At 43.7% G+C, this 18,386-nt stretch overlaps 1 protein-coding gene across 2 annotated transcripts in view; it reads right to left on the bottom strand.

The window, feature by feature from the left end:
* The window catches only part of mdga2a (MAM domain containing glycosylphosphatidylinositol anchor 2a), a 712,576-nt gene that overhangs the window by 271,974 nt on the left and 422,216 nt on the right, over positions 1–18,386 (bottom strand). The window lies entirely within an intron of this gene.

The following is an 18,386-nucleotide window of genomic DNA, read 5'->3' as shown; positions in this document are numbered from 1 at the left end:
AATATGCAAACGTGTCCATGTGAGGGTCATAAGCAACTCACACAAACTGCGCATGGCTGATTCTACTGCTCTTCACAGGCTGTCTGCAGAACTTTCTACACATAGGGTTGCAGCGCAGAGAGCAGATGTCACATTACACCCTATTCACCCTGTTTAAAGTGATAAGAGACAAAGTGATAAAGGTCGCGCCTTGGTTTGGGAACAGATCTACCCTAGACTCCAATAAATTGCAGAGTTGTAGATGTTACCCAGTCCATCACACAGACCAGGCATCCCACCACTGACTCCATCTATATTTACTGCTGCTTCGGAAAAGCAGCCAACATCATCAAAGGTTTGTCTCATCCTGGTCATCCCTTCTTCTCCCTGCTGCTGTCAGACAAAAGGTACACAGGCCTGAAAACACACACAACGACATTCAGGAACAGCTCTTTCCTTCTGCTATCAGGCATCTGAACATTCCTTCCATCAGCTAAGGTACTGTACCATTCACCTCTACCCCAATGCGGGCATTGCACTTTGTCTACGGAACTGATGCGCTACATTGCTGAGAACTATGTTCTCCCACTCTGTATCTTCCCCTTTGATTTACCTATTGTACGAGCTTGACGTGATTGTATTTAGGTACAGTAGTATCTGATCTCGTCCGATAGCATGTTAAACAAAAAATTTCACTGTATTTCGGTACATGTGCCAATAATAAACCTAAAACAAAAGTAGCATTGCTCACAACCAGTAATGCACAAATTACAACAGCAATCTTCCAATATAACCTTTTCAATCTCCATTGTCATCCTGGACATGAACTATATGGATATATAAGAAGCACTCCTCAAGACCTTCTTAAATTTGTTCTAGTGCGTTATTGTCATTATATATCAAACGATTTATGTTAACCAGTCTTCCTGATGGCATGGCAAATTTTGATCAGTTCAGATGACAGTGTCCAGCCCAGTCCCTCCAGGGGAAGGTCAATTCTGAGATTCTGACCATTACTCAGCAATATTAATGATAGCATGAGAGCATGCTTCAAAACATTCCATTAGAAACATAGAAACATAGAAAATAGGTGCAGGAGTAGGCCATTCAGCCCTTCGAGCCTGCACTGCCATTCAATATGATCATGGCTGATCGTCCAGCTCAGTAGCCTGTACCTGCCTTCTCTCCATACCCCCTGATCCCTTTAGCAAAAAGGGCCACATCTAACTCCCTCTTAAATATAGCCAATGAACTGGCCTCAACTACCTTCTGTGGCAGAGAATTTCACAGACTCACCACTCTCTGTGTGAAGAAATGTTTTCTCATCTCGGTCCTAAAAGACTTCCCCCTTATCCTTAAGCTGTGACCCCTGGTTCTGGACTCCCCCAACATCGGGAACAATCTTCCCGCATCTAGCCTCTCCAACCCCTTAAGAATTTTATATGTTTCTATAAGATCCCCCCTCAGTCTTCTAAATTCCAGCGAGTACAAGCCCAGTCTATCCAGTCTTTCCTCATATGCAAGTCCCGCCATCCCAGGGATTAATCTGGTGAACCTTCTCTGTACTCCCTCTAAGGGAAGAACGTCTTTCCTCAGGTTAGAAGACCAAAACTGCACACAATACTCCAGGTGCGGTCTCACCAAGACCCTGTACAACTGCAGCAGAACCTCCCTGCTCCTAAACTCAAATCCTCTTGCTATGAATGCCAACATACCATTCGCTTTCTTCACTGCCTGCTGCACCTGCATGCTTGCTTTCAATGACTGGTGCACCATGACACCCAGGTCACGTTGCATCTCCCCTTCTCCCAATCGGTCACCATTCAGGTAATACTCTGCTTTCCTGTTCTTGCCGCCAAAGTGGATAACCTCACATTAATCCACATTATATTGCATCTGCCATGCATTTGCCCACTCGCCTAATCTATCCAAGTCACTCTGCAGCCTCCTAGCATCCTCCTCGCAGCTAACACTGCCACCCAGCTTCGTGTCATCCGCAAACTTAGAGATGTTGCATTCAATTCCCTCGTCCAAATCATTAATATACACTGTAAATAACTGGGGTCCCAGCACTGAGCCTTGCGGTACCCCACTAGTCACTGCCTGCCATTCCGAAAAGGACCCGTTTATTCCTACTCTTTGCTTCCTGTCCGCCAACCAATTTTCTATCCACCTCAAAACTGAACCCTCAATACCGTGTGCTTTAAGTTTGTACACCAATCTCCTATGTAGGACCTTGTCGAAGGCCTTCTGAAAGTCCAGATATAACACATCGACTGGTTCTCCCTTATCCACTCTACTAGTTACTTGATGTTGTCCAGCTGTTCCTTTAGAGGTAAGCCATTGTAAACCCAGAAAAAATGCAGTATTTGCAAATATAATTTGCACCCATGTTTTCAGAACCAGACGGGACAGGACCAACAACCCCTTTACTGCCACTTATTTTTACCCTATCACAGGAATTCCCTTTATCCCATCATTGCTCTCCTCACGATCTGCAAACAAGACTTGTATCTCCCTTACTCAATTCTGAAATGTTTCAAATCTGAATCGTTAAATGTTTCTCTTTCCACATATGCTGCCTGACCTATTAAGTTATTCCGTATAAGAAAATAACTGCAGATGCTGGTACAAATCAGTCCCCCTGACATCAGTCTGAAGAAGGGTCTCGACCCGAAACGTCACCCATTCCTTCTCTCCTGAGATGCTGCCTGACCTGCTGAGTTACTCCAGCATTTTGTGAATAAATACTAAGTTATTCCAATCATTTTCTGTTTCTACCTTAGGGACCAGACCTTAAAAACATTGCAGGGCCCTAATTTCAGCTTTGAAAGAAGTCTATGCATCATTGGGCATCCACGATTATGTTTGTTACTATTGACCTGAATCTAAAACAAACTGAGCAAGTGGCATTGCAGTGCCAAATGGGAACCTGCTGCGATCATTTGACGGCTTCCTCCAGAATCTCCTTAAAATGTGCCAAAGTGACAGGTTTCCAGGCAAACTAAGACTCTGAAACGCCTGACTACATTTCATAGAAACATAGAAAATAGGTGGAGTCGGCCATTCGAGCCAGCACTGCCATTCAATATGAACATGGCTGATCATCCAAAATCAGTAGCCCATTCCGGCTTTTTCCCCATATCCCTCGATTCCCTTAGCCCTAAGAGCTAAACCTAACTCTGCCTTCATCTCCAAGGTAGTGGCTGGTGTAATGCCAGCATCTAGTGAGGACCCCCAAGCAGGTGAGAAGCAGGGGAGATCTCCCAGGTGCTCTTCCCAAATCGTTAGCGTGAAGATGATTTGCCCAAACGTTAATTGCTGGCTGATGATGCTAAATGGACACATTAGCACTCTGTACGCTGCCTCAAAAATCCAATCAAATTTAGCTGACATGACTATATACAGCAGATAGCACTCTCAACCGTGAATGATTTTTTAATGCAGTCATGTTTCAGTGTTCATGCATTTCCCTAGCAAGTCTCAGTTATCTCTAAACTGCTGTAATTATACTGAAAATTTAATTGGTCGAAGATATAAGTCTTAAATTTTTAAGATGTATGGGCGGCCCAGTGACGCAACATTAGAGTTGCTGCCTTACAGCGCAATAGACCCAGGTTCGATCGTTACTACAGTTGCCGTCTGAACAGAGTTTGCACGTTTTCCCTGTTACCGCGTGGGCTTTCTCCGGGTGCTCCGGTTTCATCCCACACTCCAAAGACATACAGGTTTGTAGGTTAAATGGATTCTGTATATTGTAAATTTGTCCCTCATGTGTATGGTAGTGCTGGTGTACGGGGTTATTACTTGTCGATGCGGACCTGATGGGCCGAAGGGCCTATTTCCACGCTGTATCTCTAAAGTCTAAAGTCTAATGAATGTGTAAAAATAGTTAAAATGAAAAATCTTTCAACTGTCATGGAAGCAACTGTGCAGGAATGAGTTTTTCAGGCAAGTAATGTTCCACATTGTGTTCAGCACCAGAAAACACAGATGAATTTCTCCCTCATTATCTCCTGACTGTAAAGTTTGCACAGGAATGCATTGTAGGATTTATCAGGAGATCTGCAGATGTCTGTAAATTTTGTGGAAGGTCAGTGAAACAAAAAGAGTGATGAGAAAACAACTTCTCTCGTGTTTGCAAGCTTTGTCGGGTCCTGGTTGTACATTGTTGTTCATAATAAGCATACCCAGGACACCTCCGGATACACCAGAATCATTAAGCCCACTAAATAAGTTGAAATCACTGCTGATGTAGCTGACGTCTATGACCTGAAGGCTCTCGGGGTCAGTGAAATATAAAGGTTCCATGCATGGCTTGTTTACAGCAATAATTCTCATTCCCCCTTACTCTGCTGCAGCCTAATTTCCCACTGGTTTCCACCAACTCTTGTACCGATACCATTTGGCCAGGGGATGCCAATCTCCCTCAGTCCGTCATTAGTGCCATCATTGCTCCAGACTGTGGCCTTCCTTCACCACATTATGTACAACAATGGTGTCACTTCCCAGTAACAAGCTGTAGGATTTCACCTTCTCAGAAACACTAATGAATGAATGAATGAATGAATAAGTTTATTGGCCAAGTATGTGCACATACAAGGAATATGCCTTGGTGATCCGCTCGCAAGTAACAACACGGACATACAGTAAACAATAAAGCATAAAACATTAAAACATTAAGAATACAACAGTACGGTTTAAACATGAGTGAAATAAACCAGAGCAAAAAGAGACTACAGACTTTTGGTTATTGAGTAGAGCTACTGTTTTTATGTCTGGCTGTGGTTGCTTTGACAGTCCGGAGTCGCCTTCCAGAGGGAGGTGCTTCAAAGAGTTTGTGGCCAGGGTGAGAGGGGTCAGAGATCATCTTGCCCGCTCACTTCCTGGCCCTTGCAGTGTACAGTTCGTCAATGGGGGGAAGGTTGCAGCCAACAACCTTCTCAGCTGATCGAACAATTCGTTGCAGCCTCCGGATGTCGTACTTGGTGGCTGAGCCAAACCAGACCATGATGGAGAAGGTGAGGACGGACTCGATGATGGCAGTATAGAATTGGACCATCACTGCCTGTGGCAGATTGTGTTTCCTCAGCTGCCGCAGGAAGTACATCCTCTGATGGGCCTTTTTGACTGTGGAGTCGATGGTGGCTCCCCCATTTAAGGTCCCTGGAGATGATGGTTCCAGGAAACGTAAATGACTCGATTTATTCACAAAATGCTGGAGTAACTCAGCAGGTCAGGCAGCATCTCGGGAGAGAAGGAAGGAATGGGTAATCACAGAGGGGGAGCAGCGAGAGAGCATGTTGCTAAACTCTCGTCGAAGAGAGGAGGAGAACTTCTTCAAAGTGGACATACCTCGAAGAGAAATCGCAGTGGAGCAACAAGTAGTATAAGAAAATAACTGCAGATGCTGGTACAAATGACTCCACAGATGTGACTGTGGTGTTGTTGATGGTGAGTGGGGGGAAGGGAGGGGGAACTCTCCTAAAGTCTACAACCAGTTTCTGCCTGTAGGTTTCTGCCTGTAATCCCTGTGTGAAGAAGGCTATTGTGTATTAGCTGTTTGGAAGAGCGTAGCTAATGACCATCTAAGTATGGCACATGAAGAAAAATTAAATTCCCAATACCGACCCCATGGAATGCTTTACTTTAAAAAAAATCAAATACTTGGAATGATTGCAAGGCTGTGGCCTTCATTTGGAAGCTATAAGTGTATTATGTGAATTATTTGGAGGCTGTGGCCTTATTTTAAGATTAATCGGGCTGCTCTGATCTCATCTCAAGATTTAGATGTTTAACATGACTGCTGATTGTTTGGTGCTCGCATTTTCCTCATAATTCTCTGCACCACTTGATGAGTTCGCTGCCTGGTAATCATCCCCAAGTTATCATTATTTTCTGCGTTTGGTCTGATCGAGTGCGACTGTTCCAAGCTCATTGGGATTTTCCTCAGGCTGCCTGCCGTTGGGACTGATCTGCCGGCTGACCTGAAGCGGCAGAATCCATCAAAATCAGCAGGGAAAAGCCATGCCCATGAATGTGAGCAGCCAGCTCCCTGGCCCGCCATCCCAAAGCAACGGGCGAACAGAAAGAGCAATTACCAAGCTCTACCACAGGACAAAAATACACAACGAAAGCCAAGAAGTCATCGGGCAGGAAAACAGTGCACGGTTCTATTCATGAGGTACCTCGGGGGACTTTCCAACCAGACATTCACACAGCGATGAAGCATCCCTGACCAATCATTGTGGCACGAGTCAATGAATGATCCAGGCGAGTCCGTGCCAGTGAAAATCCCATTGTTCCTGATGCCAGTGACCTGTGGTAGTTTGTCATGTCAATAAACTTGTAACAAACCTCAGCCTAGTTTAATAATTCTGAAAGTGGAACCCACCTAAAGAAGTCGAGGAGGATGTCATGAAAATCATTCCACAAAGATTTCATTACTTATCTATACACATCTATATTTACTGACATTTTTGATACATGAGGACATTTAATGAGTTTTGCAACTGATATTAAACAGAGACTGTTTACTGATCACTGCCAACGATTAGGAGAACAGCGTAAGCCAACTGAGCATTTACACCCTGCCAGCCGCCTATCTAAAACTTGTCAAAAATGACCTGCGGCTCAAATTTCAAAGTTTGTACCTTTAATTGCCTGGAAAATAAAAATCCATATGTACGCCTTTCTACCTTATTCAAGAATGGAAATACAAAAAAATTCAGCTATAAAGTAAAAGGAAGAGGAGAGAAAATTTGCAAAACATAAATGGTAGAAATGAGACACTGAAATTAAGTACTTACATTTTACTTCAATGTCTAACATTTATTAAATAGTTGAAATTATTGCTGCTATTTTTTTTTCTAATTATGTTTTTGCACTAATGTCTTGTTTTTTTAAGTCTTCTTTAGAAATTTTCAAGTGTAAATTATGTATAATTTATGTTTTGTGGATATGTCTGTGTCAATGTGTCACAGTGCCTGTGATGCTGGTGCAAGCAAGATTTTCATGATATCTCTACCTCACCATACTTGGCGCATATAACAATAAACTCAACTTGACTTAACTTAAAATTACAACAAATATTGCACAGTATTGTTACTAAATGAGCAGCTTAAAAAAGTTAATATGTGCTAAAAGAAAGACGCAAAGTCTTGGAGTAACTCACCGAGTCAGGCAGCATCTCAGTGGAACATGGATAGGTGACGTTTAGGGTCATTCTTCAGACTGGTTTGGTGGGGGGGGGGGGGGGGAGAAAGCTGGAAGAGAGGAGGGGCAGGACAAAGCATGGAAAGTGATAAGTGGATACAGGTGAGGGGGGGGGGGGGATGAATGGCTGATGATTGGACAAAGATCGGAGATGAAGAGACAAACGGTGTGAGATAGAGATAGAGAAGTTGCAAATAGTAACTCAGAAGTCCTTCCATCTCTTTGTGTTTCTCCCACTCCATCCCCAATTCCAGATTGATCTCAGCAGTTTGGTTTAGAGACACAGCATGGAAATTGGCCTGATGAGAGCGCATGGTGGCACAGCGGTAGAGCTGTTGCCTCACAGCGTCAGAGATCTGGGTTCCACCCTGACTATGAGTGCTGTTTGCACGTTCCCCCAGTGTCCTGCGTGGGTTTTCACTGGGAGTTCCGGTTTCCCCCCACACTCAAAAGACGGACTGGTTTGTAGGCTAATTGACTTGGTAAAATTGGAAATTGTCCCCAGTGTGTGTAGGATAGTACTAGTGTGCGGGGATCGCTGGTCAGCATGGACTCGGTGGGCCAAAGGCCCTGTTTATGCGCTGTATCTTTAAACTAAACTAAACTGTCCATTCGGTCCACCATGTCTGCGCTGACCAGGGATTATCTGCACACTACTTCTATCCTACATGCTACATTGACAATTTGCAGAGGCCGATTAACCTGCAATTAACCTACAAAACCTCATGTCTTTGGAGCGAGGAAGAAAAGCAGAGCAGAGAAAACACAGGCGGTCACAGGAAGAGTATACAAACTCCTCCAGACAGCACCTGTAGTCAGAATCAAACCAGGGTCTCTGGCTACACACCACACTGTCCTTGACATTTTTCCTCCATAGATTCAGGTGTTTGCACATCTCCGAAGTCCAGGTGGTTTTGCACAAAAGCAGTTAAGCAATCAGGGGAGGACTCTAACCAAGCCCATCACAGCCTCTGCTGAAACTGTACAGAGTTTTCCATTTAGAAATGGTAGGTAGATCACTAAAATGAGGCACAGGGGTATTTGACAGCAAGTTATGTTATTGGATGTCCTTATCAATTCTGATTTACTGAATGGCACAGTTGCTTGTCCTAGCCGTCGCTGCAAGATACCTCCAAATCCAGCAGGCATGTGCATCGAGTTCTTCTTTTGGTTACACCTGGTGCACCATGATGTAACATAATCCCATAATGGATAAAACCTGATTCATCTGTCTAGTCTTGGTTTTGTAATATGCACTCTATATATTATATCCTCCAGTGGCCACAAAATGCTTGAGTAACTCAGCGGGACAGGCAGCATCTTTGGAGAGAAGGAATGGGTGACCTTTTTCTGTCGAGATCCTGAAGAAGGGTCTCGACCCAAAACGACACCCATTCCTTCTATCCAGAGATGCTGCCTGTCCCGCTGAATTACTTCAGCTTTTTGTGTCTATCTTCGGTTTAAACCAGTACCTGCAGTTCCTTCCTACACATTATATTCTCTATTAGCAGGAAGCCAGCCCAGGGAAGTGTTCATTCTGGCCACTGTCAATGCAGAGAAGAAGGTCAGCATTAGTTGATGCCTGCAACATATCTCTTGTATTTATATGAATTGACGAAGACATCATTAAGGATAGAATGCTTGATTAATATCTCAATGGTGTCAGATTAGGTAAAGGGGAAGTGCAACGAGACCTGGGTGTCTTGTACACCAGTCACTGAAAGTAAGCGTGCAGGTACAGCAGGCAGTGAAGAAAGCTAATGGCATGTTGGCCTTCATAACGAGAGGATTTGAGAACAGGACCAAATAAGTCCTTCTGCAGTTGTATAGGGCCTTAATTTGAGGAAGGGCGTCCTTGCTATTGAGGCAGTGCAGCATAGGTTCACAAGGTTAATCCCGGGGGTGGCGGGACTGTCATATGAGGAAAGATTAGAAAGACTGGGCTTGTATTCACTGGAGTTTAAAAGGATGAGAGGGGATCTTATAGAGACGTATAAAATTACAAAAGGACTGGACAAGCTAGATGCAGGAAAAATGTTCCCAATGTTGGGGGAGTCCAGAAACAGGGGACACAGTCTAAGAATAATGGGGAGGCCATTTAAAGCTGAGGTGAGAAGAAACTTTTTCACCCAGAGTTGTGAATTTGTGGAATTCTCTGCTACAGAAGGTAGTGGAGGCCAATTCACTGGATGAATTTAAAAGAGAGTTAAATAGAGCTCGAGGGGCTAGTGGAATCAAGGGATATGGGGGGAAGGCAGGCACAGGTTACTGATTGTGGATGATCAGCCATGATCACAATGAATGGCGGTGCCTGCTTGAAAGGCCAAATGGCCTCATCCTGCACCTATTTTCTATGTTTCTATGTTTTTAATCATTGGCAAACAGGGTGTTTAGGGGGGCACAGTGGCACAGCAATAGAGCCAGAGACCTGGGTTCGAACCGGACTACGGGTGCTGTCTGTGTCGAGTTTGTACATTCTCCCTGTGACCATATGAATTCTCTCCTGCTGCTCCAGATTCCTCCCACATTCCCAAAAATGTGCAGGTCTGTAGGTTAATTGTCTTCTGTAAATTGTACATCGTCCCTAGTGTATAGGATAGCGCTAGTGTACGGGGTGATCGCTGCTCGGTGCGGCCGAAGGGCCCGTTTCCACACTGTATCTCTAAACGAAACTAAGACTAAAAATTGGACTCCCTTTCGTATTCTTCTGCACTGCATTCTGCCCACTGGTACTCTGCAGATCTGCAATGTGGACCTCCTCCTTGTGCACCTTCTCCTTCTGCTCCTGCAGGAGCCATCCCTCTGCAATATTTTTTTGGTATGGAGGAGGGTGACGTTCTTGGTCTGCAATTCTATCAAAATTATCAGCGGTCCACCACTTCCTACCATGCACCTATCCCCAATATCCAATTTCATCCTTCACTCTAATCACTCCTTCCTAATTTGAAGGCCTTCAAACTTCCCAAAGTTTGTTTTCTCTCTTCACTGTGATAAACTTCAGAGGCACTTAACCAGAGCCAACTGTGAAAGCAGCTGAAAGCATGAAACAGTGCTGTGAAAACAGTGAACATAAAAATTTCACAAGCCTTTCAAGTACCATTTAATTTTGCACGGGTATCCATGGTGAATTTCCTTGCTCTTAAAACCCTAATCAGAAGAGGTGGTGAATTCATTTGAAATCGTTTTAAAATAACCATTTATTATGTGGGATTATCTCCAGCTGGCAAACACTATTAAACCAGGAGCTGAGATGCAGAAACACTGGAAATGAGCATCATTTTTACTCATCACTCAGCCCAAAAATACTCGTTCCTAGAAATAACCTCTTCCCCCACCCCCACCCCACCCCACCACCCCCATTGTCTCAAATACCTGAAGGACTCAAACACAAGAATCATACTCATAGAGTCAGACAGCATGAAAACAGGCCCTTCAGCCCAACTTGCCCATGCCGACCATCATGCCCCATCTACACAAGTTCCACCTGCCTGCATTTGGCCCATTCCCCTCTAAATCTGTCCTATCCATGTACCTGTCTAAATGTATAGGAAAATAACTGCAGATGCTGGTACAAATCGAAGGTATCACAAAATTCTGGAGAAACTCAGCAGGTCAGGCAGCATCTTGGAGAGAAGGAATGGGTGACGTTTCGGGTCGAGACCCTTCTTCAGACCTGTCTAAATGTGTTTTTTAAACACTGCGATAGTGCCTGCCTCAATAACCTCCTCCGGCACCTCGTTCCTCCCTTTGCGTTTAAAAGTTGCTCCTCAAGAATAAAGAGAAGGGCCCTGGAAGGAGGATTAAAGTTGAAAGCCAACAACCATTGAGCAAAGAGTGTGTTGAACATTGAGAGATAGGGCCTTCCTGTGGAGTAAATCCTCTTGCTCCGTTATTTACACAAACGTGGAAAAAATGTCAATCCGTTATCCCTTGATTTCATTCTGGAAAAGGGCACCGCTGATCTTTATTTGTCTCGGCAGAGGAAAGATGTCTTTACAGAGCAGCAAAATAAAGAATGGCGCCCCCCGTTATTGTAAATTATAGTTGTTCATTCAGTCTTGCGAAAGAGACATCAGTCAAATCCACTGGTGGCGTGGGTGAGTTATAAAGCTCGATCGAGTAAGTGAAAGAAGGCCTTGACCTCTTCATCATGGTTAAAAATTCTGTTTACCCATGATTGATAGATTCCATACACGGTTTGTGGAATGCTGAACAGCCGGGCAGACCTTTAATTGTAATATTAGCCGGTATAACTAGCCATTTTTTGTTGTCGTATGTTGAAAGGCTGGAGCAATTAGGCTTGTATACACTGGAATTTAGAAGGATGAGGGGGGATCTTATTGAAACATATAAGATAATTAGGGGATTGGACACATTAGAGGCAGGAAACATGTTCCCAATGTTGGGGGAGTCCAGAACAAGGGGCCACAGTTTAAGAATAAGGGGTAGGCCATTTAGAACGGAGATGAGGAAGAACTTTTTCAGTCAGAGAGTGGTGAAGGTGTGGAATTCTCTGCCTCAGAAGGCAGTGGAGGCCAGTTCGTTGGATGCTTTCAAGAGAGAGCTGGATAGAGCTCTTAAGGATAGTGGAGTGAGGGGGTATGGGGAGAAGGCAGGAACGGGGTACTGATTGAGAGTGATCACATGATCGCATTGAATGGCGGTGCTGGCTCGAAGGGCTGAATGGCCTACTCCTGCACCTATTGTCTATTGTCTGTTGTCTATTTTTCATCTCCCCATGCTTTGAATTAAATATCGATCCGATGAGCAGTAAATTGTGGTCCATTCGTAGAATACATCTAAACTTCGCACAATGGCTTGTTCAAAGGTCATGTGCCATTGTAATCAGTTTAGTTTCATTTGTCATTGAATTGAATTGAATAAATTTTATTAGCCAAGTATATATACACCCAAGGAATTTGCCTTGGTGCGTTGCTCGCAAGTAACAACACGATATGCAGTAAACAAATAAGAATCAAACATTACAATTTAAACATGTGAAGAATAAAATAAAATACCAGAGCAAAAGGAGGCTACAGACTTTTGGTTATTGAGTAGAGCTGCTGCTCGTAGAAAAAAAACTGTTTTTATGTCTGGCTGTAGCGGCTTTGACAGTCCAGAGTCGCCTTCCAGAGGGAAGTGCTTCAAAGAGTTTGTGGCCAGGGTGAGAGGGGTCAGATATTATCTTGCCCGCTCGCTTCCTGGCCCTTGCAGTGTACAGTTCGTTGATGGGGGGGAAGGTTGCAGCCAACAACCTTCTCGGCTGATCGAACGATGCGCTGCAGCCTCCGGATGTCATGCTTGGTGGCTGAGCCAAACCAGACCATGATGGAGAAGGTGAGGACAGACTCTATGATGGCAGTATAAAACTGAACCATCATTGCCTGTGTTTTCTCAGCTGCTGCAGGAAGTACATCTTCTGTTGGGCCTTTTTGACCGTGGAGTCGATGGTGGCCCCCCATTTAAGGTCCCTGGAGATGATGGTTCCAAGAAACTTAAATGACTCCACAGATGTGACTGTGGTGTTGTTGATGGTGAGTGGGGGGGAGGGAGGGGGAACACTCCTTAAGTCTACAATCAGTTCCACTGTCTTAAGAGCATTGAGCTCCAGGTTGTTGCTAAGGCACAGGATGCCAGCTGTGTCACTTCCTGTCCGTTGGCAGATTCCTCCCCATCCTGGATCAGTCCAATCAGGGTTGTGTCATCCGCAAACTTGAGAAGCTTGACAGAGGAGCCTGTGGAGTTGCAGTCGTTGGTGTAGAGAGAGTAAAGGAGAGGGGAGAGTACGTAGCCTTGCGGTGCTCCTGTGCTGAGGGTCAGCGGATCTGAGATGTGCTTTCCCAGCCTCACATGCTGCTTCCTGTCTGTCAGGAAGTTGATGATCCACTGATAAAGGGGTTCAGGCACAGTCAACTGGGAGAGTTTGGAGTGTAGTAGCTCTTGTACACTGGCATTGAATGCAGAGCTAAAATCCACAAACAAAATCCTTGCATAAGTCCCCTGGCAGTCTAGGTGCTGGAGGATGAAGTGCAGGCCTAGGTTGACTGCATCATCCACTGATCTATTGGCCCGGTATGCAAACTGTAGGGGGTCGAGCAGGGGGTTTGTGATGTTTTTCAGCTGGGCCAGCACGTCTTTCAAGGGTCCTCATGACTACAGAGGTCAGTGCGACAGGCCTGTAGTAACGAAGACCAGTGATCCTTGTCTTTTTGGGTACAGGGACAATAGTGGAGACTTTGAAGCAGGCAGGGACAGTGCAGGTTTGCAGGGACTGGTTGAAAATGCCTGTGTAGACCGGTGCCAGTTGTTCGGCACAGAGCTTGAGGGTAGAGGGGGAAACATTGTCCGGTCCTGGTGATTTCCGTGTTTTCTGCCTCCTGAATAGCTTCTCCACCTCCTCAATTTCTATTGTTGGAGATGGAGAAGTGGCCAGACTGATGTTGGGCAGCAAGGAGGGGGTGGGTAGTGGACGAGGGCCCAGTGCAGAATGGCATCAGGCTGTACGTGGTGTTTCTGAAGACGTTGTAATCTCGACCTGACTCAGCATTGTCGTGGTCATTGTTGTAGGGTAAAATAAAATTTTGCCAATCTGCTACGACTTTGACAGTCGCCGGCAGTCGCCTAAAAAATCGCCTAAGTGGGACAGGCCCTTAAACTAACCTCATAGAGACATCTGATTTTCTAGCAGATTGTTAGGTGTTGTGACTTCAAATGCATTGTAAGGGAGGGATCTTGATTGACCACACAGACATCACTATCACTGCAGAGTAGTCCAATGGGGATGTGAAGAACTGCTCTTGTCAAAGTAATGCCCTTTGCTGCTCCGCAGAGTGAAACATTTTCTCTTCCTGACACTCGTGAGCTGATCCAGTCGAAGGCGATGGAGGAAAGCCCTGCAGGAGCACGGGGCTTACCTGGATCGGGAGCAGGTCCCGTAGACCAAGTGCGTGGGCGGTCTGGACTTTGGCAATGGCACCATAACACGGCGGCGCCTGCATGTGTAAATATGCAAAAAATAATTTCACAGTGCAGTTGCACATGTGTCAAATAAAGCACCATTGAACCGTTGAACCATTGATGGATGGATGGAGATCAACCACAGAGGTGGTGTGTGGGAGCACAGTGGTTAAATTATTGGACTAGTGGTCAGAGGGTTATTGATTCCAAGATGAGTTCAAGTCTCTCCGTGACAGCTGGGGAATGCAAATTGAAATCAGCAATGGTGTCCAGCAAACCTTTGATGGCCAGAAAAATCCAGCTGATTCACCAATGTTCATCAGCGAAGGAAACCTTGTATCCTTGCCCAATATGGGCTGTTCGTGTTTCCTGAGCCATATCAGGCTCTTTACTGACATCAAAAACAATTAGTTCAACGACAATTCGGGATGAACAATAAGTACTGGGCTTGCCAGCAACACCCGCAACTGATGAATGACTAAGTAAGAAAAAAAAATCTATAATACCACTGTTAAAATCCCATCTATGAACTTGGGTAAATTAAACCAAATATTATTTACGATACGCACATTCATTGGTACAGTGGTCTATCTAGGACACATATATTCCTTGCAAATGATTGGCAGCTTGTTGTTCCTGCACAATAACCTTATGTGGCCTCCCAACAATCACAAATACTTCCTCTTCTTTCCTTCAATCTGTCTCGGTTTATTCTTGCATTCCTCTCTTCTTTCATAATAACTGACCGTGCATTTCGAAGCATCAAATTCAGAAGTAAAATCTTTGCCCTAATTTTTTTGCATTTAGGTTTATATTTATGTCCTCTCACTGCAGGCACATCCACTCGTGGGCAGTTTCCTTCAATGACAACTTCAAATCATTGTCTTCACAAGGACTTTTGTTCCAACACAAATGTATTTACAGTTATCCCTTGGCAGGTCATAATCTAATGAATGTGCATCATGGCCTCAATGTGTTAGGTCACTCCAAAACTATGCATTGGACTTCTGGCAATACATTGAAATGTTGGCATGATTTATTCCAATTCCTCAGTGCTGACAAAGAATGCTTTATGAATCTCTCCTGATTAGCAAGTTTGCCGTATAACATTGGAGAAAGCCCTTGATGTGAAGCTGAGTAAATGTGTTTTTTTGTGGAGTGGTGATTTCTACCCCTTCTATCATGATTAGATTCAGTAGGCGTGGGTAGAAAAATGGGGATGAAGGCATGTTGATTGGACCCCAACAGAAGGCTTTCAATACATCACGTCACATATAAAAGTGTGCAAAATTACAGCACATGCAAATGGAGGTGTTTTATAGATTGGTTAGCAGTCAGCAGACAAATAATAAATGGGTCCTCTTGTGAGAAATAGGCAGCACTGCTCAGACCAGAATTGTTCACAATATATTCATGATTTGGATGAAGGAATGAAACACAATATTTTGACATTTGTGGGTGACACCAGTTGATTGAGAGTGTCTAAAATAGCAGGGCTGTTGTACGAAGAAAGTTTGGGATGACTGGACTTTAATTTCATCAAGTTTAGAAAATGATAGAAGACCTTGTTGAAACTGACAGAACTGGATAAACAAAGGAAGGATGTTCTTGATGGTCAAAATGTTCACAGCCAGGGTTCACAGCCTTAGGATTTGGTGTGGGCCCTTTAGGACTGAGATGGGGAGAGATTTCTTCAGGCAAAGAGTGGTGAACCTGTGGAACTTTCTACCGCAGAACGCAGTTGAGGCCAAACAATTAAAGAAGAGATTCGGGGACTTGGGAAGAAAGCAGGAGCAGGGATTTGGATTGAACGGTGGTGCGGTTTTGAAGGGCCTATTGGCCTCCACCTGCTCCCATGTGTGGGGTTTCTATGAAAGAAGATGAATACTGTCACTGAAGCAAATCTATCATCATTAGAGATACGAGTAGGAGTGGCCCAGTCACCCAATCACATCAGCTTAGTCTATTTCTCTCCACAGAAGCTGCCTGACCTGTTGTGTTCCTCCAACAGTTTTATTTACTCAATATATCAACATCTGCAATTACTTATATTTCCAAGCCTCTTAGGTCTTCAGTAAGATCATGGATGATCCAACCTTGGCTTCAGCACCAGTTCCCTAATCTCTCTCCAAAACTTTTGATTCCATTGTAGTTTAAACATCTGCCAATCTCAGTCGAGAAGATATTCAGTGATTTTGCCTCCACTCAGGATAAAGATTTGTAACTCTTTGAGCGAAGAAATTTGCCTATCTATCCAAAATTACAAGTCTCTTATCGCCAAACGATGTTCTCTAGTCTGAGCTATTTCCACGAGATGAAACATTTCCTCGGCCTTTACTTTGTCCACCTCAATTTTTACCTTCTCATCCTTCTCTACTTCAATGAGTTTAGGTCCAACCTGGCCAATCTTCCTTTTTATCTCAATTCTTTCATCCCAAAAATAAATCCAGTGTACCTTCTCAGATCGGCCTCCAACATAAAAACATATCTCCTTAAATGCAGAGACAAAAATTATTCACACTACTTTGATGTAGCCTTCTTAGCATCCCTGTAACGTTGCATTAAAAATTCCTATTTTAATACTTTATGCGTTTTGCAGTAAAGACCAGTATTGCATTAGCCTTCCTAATTACTTGATGTTTATGCATGCACATTTTGTGTTTCATGTATAAAGGTTCTCCCTTTATATTGCAACATTTTATAATTCAACTCATACTAAATAATAATTTACTTCATTCTTCATTCCAAAGTGAACAACTTCTCATTTTCCTTCATTATGCCCCATCTACTAATTTCTGCCCACCCATTTCATTGATCTACATCTATTTGCAAGTTTTCTGTGTCCTCTTCACAACTATACTCAGTCAGCCTCTCCTTCTAACTACAGCACATTCACTCTGTTTGTCCAAGTTACCAGAAGATTTCATACAGTAAATAGTTGAATCTCCTGATCCTCACTAGTTACCTTGTTTGTCCATTCTTCTATCGATACCAATAAGCTAATCTCAATCCAGTGCACTCTATTTTAGTTTATGCAGAAACCTATTATGGGACACCTTATCAAATGCCTTCAGGAAATACAAATACATTATATCTACTGACTCCACATTTTCAACCCATTTTGTTACATCCTCAAAGATTTTTTGCAAATTTACGATGTCACTTTCAAAAATCCGTGTGAACTCTGATCTTGTATTTTTCTTTTTTTGAATAGAAACATTTGGAGTTTTATAATCTCCTGGGACCTCTTCAAAATCAGGGGAATTTTGGCAAATAACAATGAAGACAATAACTCTGCAGCTACTTCTTTTAAATTGCCTGGGTGCAGGATGTCAGAGCCAGGGGACTTGTCAGCCTTCAGGCACGTTGGTTTTCTCCAGGGGACATCTCATGAAAGGGGTCATTTTAAGTATGCCTCCCCTTAAAGTTCCTTGTTTATGAATTGTAATTGGGATATTTTTCTGTGTATTGTACTGTGAAATCCAACCCAAAATAAAAATCATGACAGGTTCTGTCCAAGTCATTAACAATCTTCGACACCAGGCGCCCCATTCATTTCCCTGTGATTATAAACTATTCTCAAATGTCTGGGATGGTGGGTGGGAGGTGAGCTGGAAATCAACAACAAATATTTTTTGCACAACATAATTTTAAAATGCTATTGTTACTGCCCACACAATGTCACAAGGATTTGGTCAAACAAATGCACGTGTGCTCTACCAAATTCTTCGTATAGACAAGCCACTTTTTAACTTAGAAAAAGTCAGGAATAACCAAAATATAATCAACCATCTACTGTAAATCATATCTGAGACGTGATCGCAGATATGCAGTGGATCCTCAGAAAGACATCATCCAGACCAGTGTGATCCGCTGCGCTATCTTCAAAAGCAAAGGCATTTGTGTTTCGTGTCACAGTGCAGGTTGAACGTATTTTGGGTATTATTTTTGTATCTTGACTTTGTCAGTAAGCTGGTTGGACTCTTATGCATCTCAATGCAACGGGAGATAACGAAGGGGAGAGGCATTGCTAATGACCAGCACACCCCACTCTTATTACACTTTGTTGATGTGTAACTTCATGTAGTTTTCATCATCTAATCAGGTCAGAATAAACACAAATGACAATGCATCATGGGCGGTCAGCGGTCCATAAAGATTGTGTTGCCTGAGAAAGCACTCACATTTGCTCCATTTCCATGTCCTTTTACTGATGTCCAAACTGGTTTTCCCTT

Source organism: Rhinoraja longicauda, chromosome 10 (genome assembly GCF_053455715.1).
Source record: "Rhinoraja longicauda isolate Sanriku21f chromosome 10, sRhiLon1.1, whole genome shotgun sequence".
Lineage (NCBI taxonomy): Eukaryota > Metazoa > Chordata > Chondrichthyes > Rajiformes > Arhynchobatidae > Rhinoraja > Rhinoraja longicauda.
This window is presented reverse-complemented; position numbering and strand designations above follow the sequence as displayed.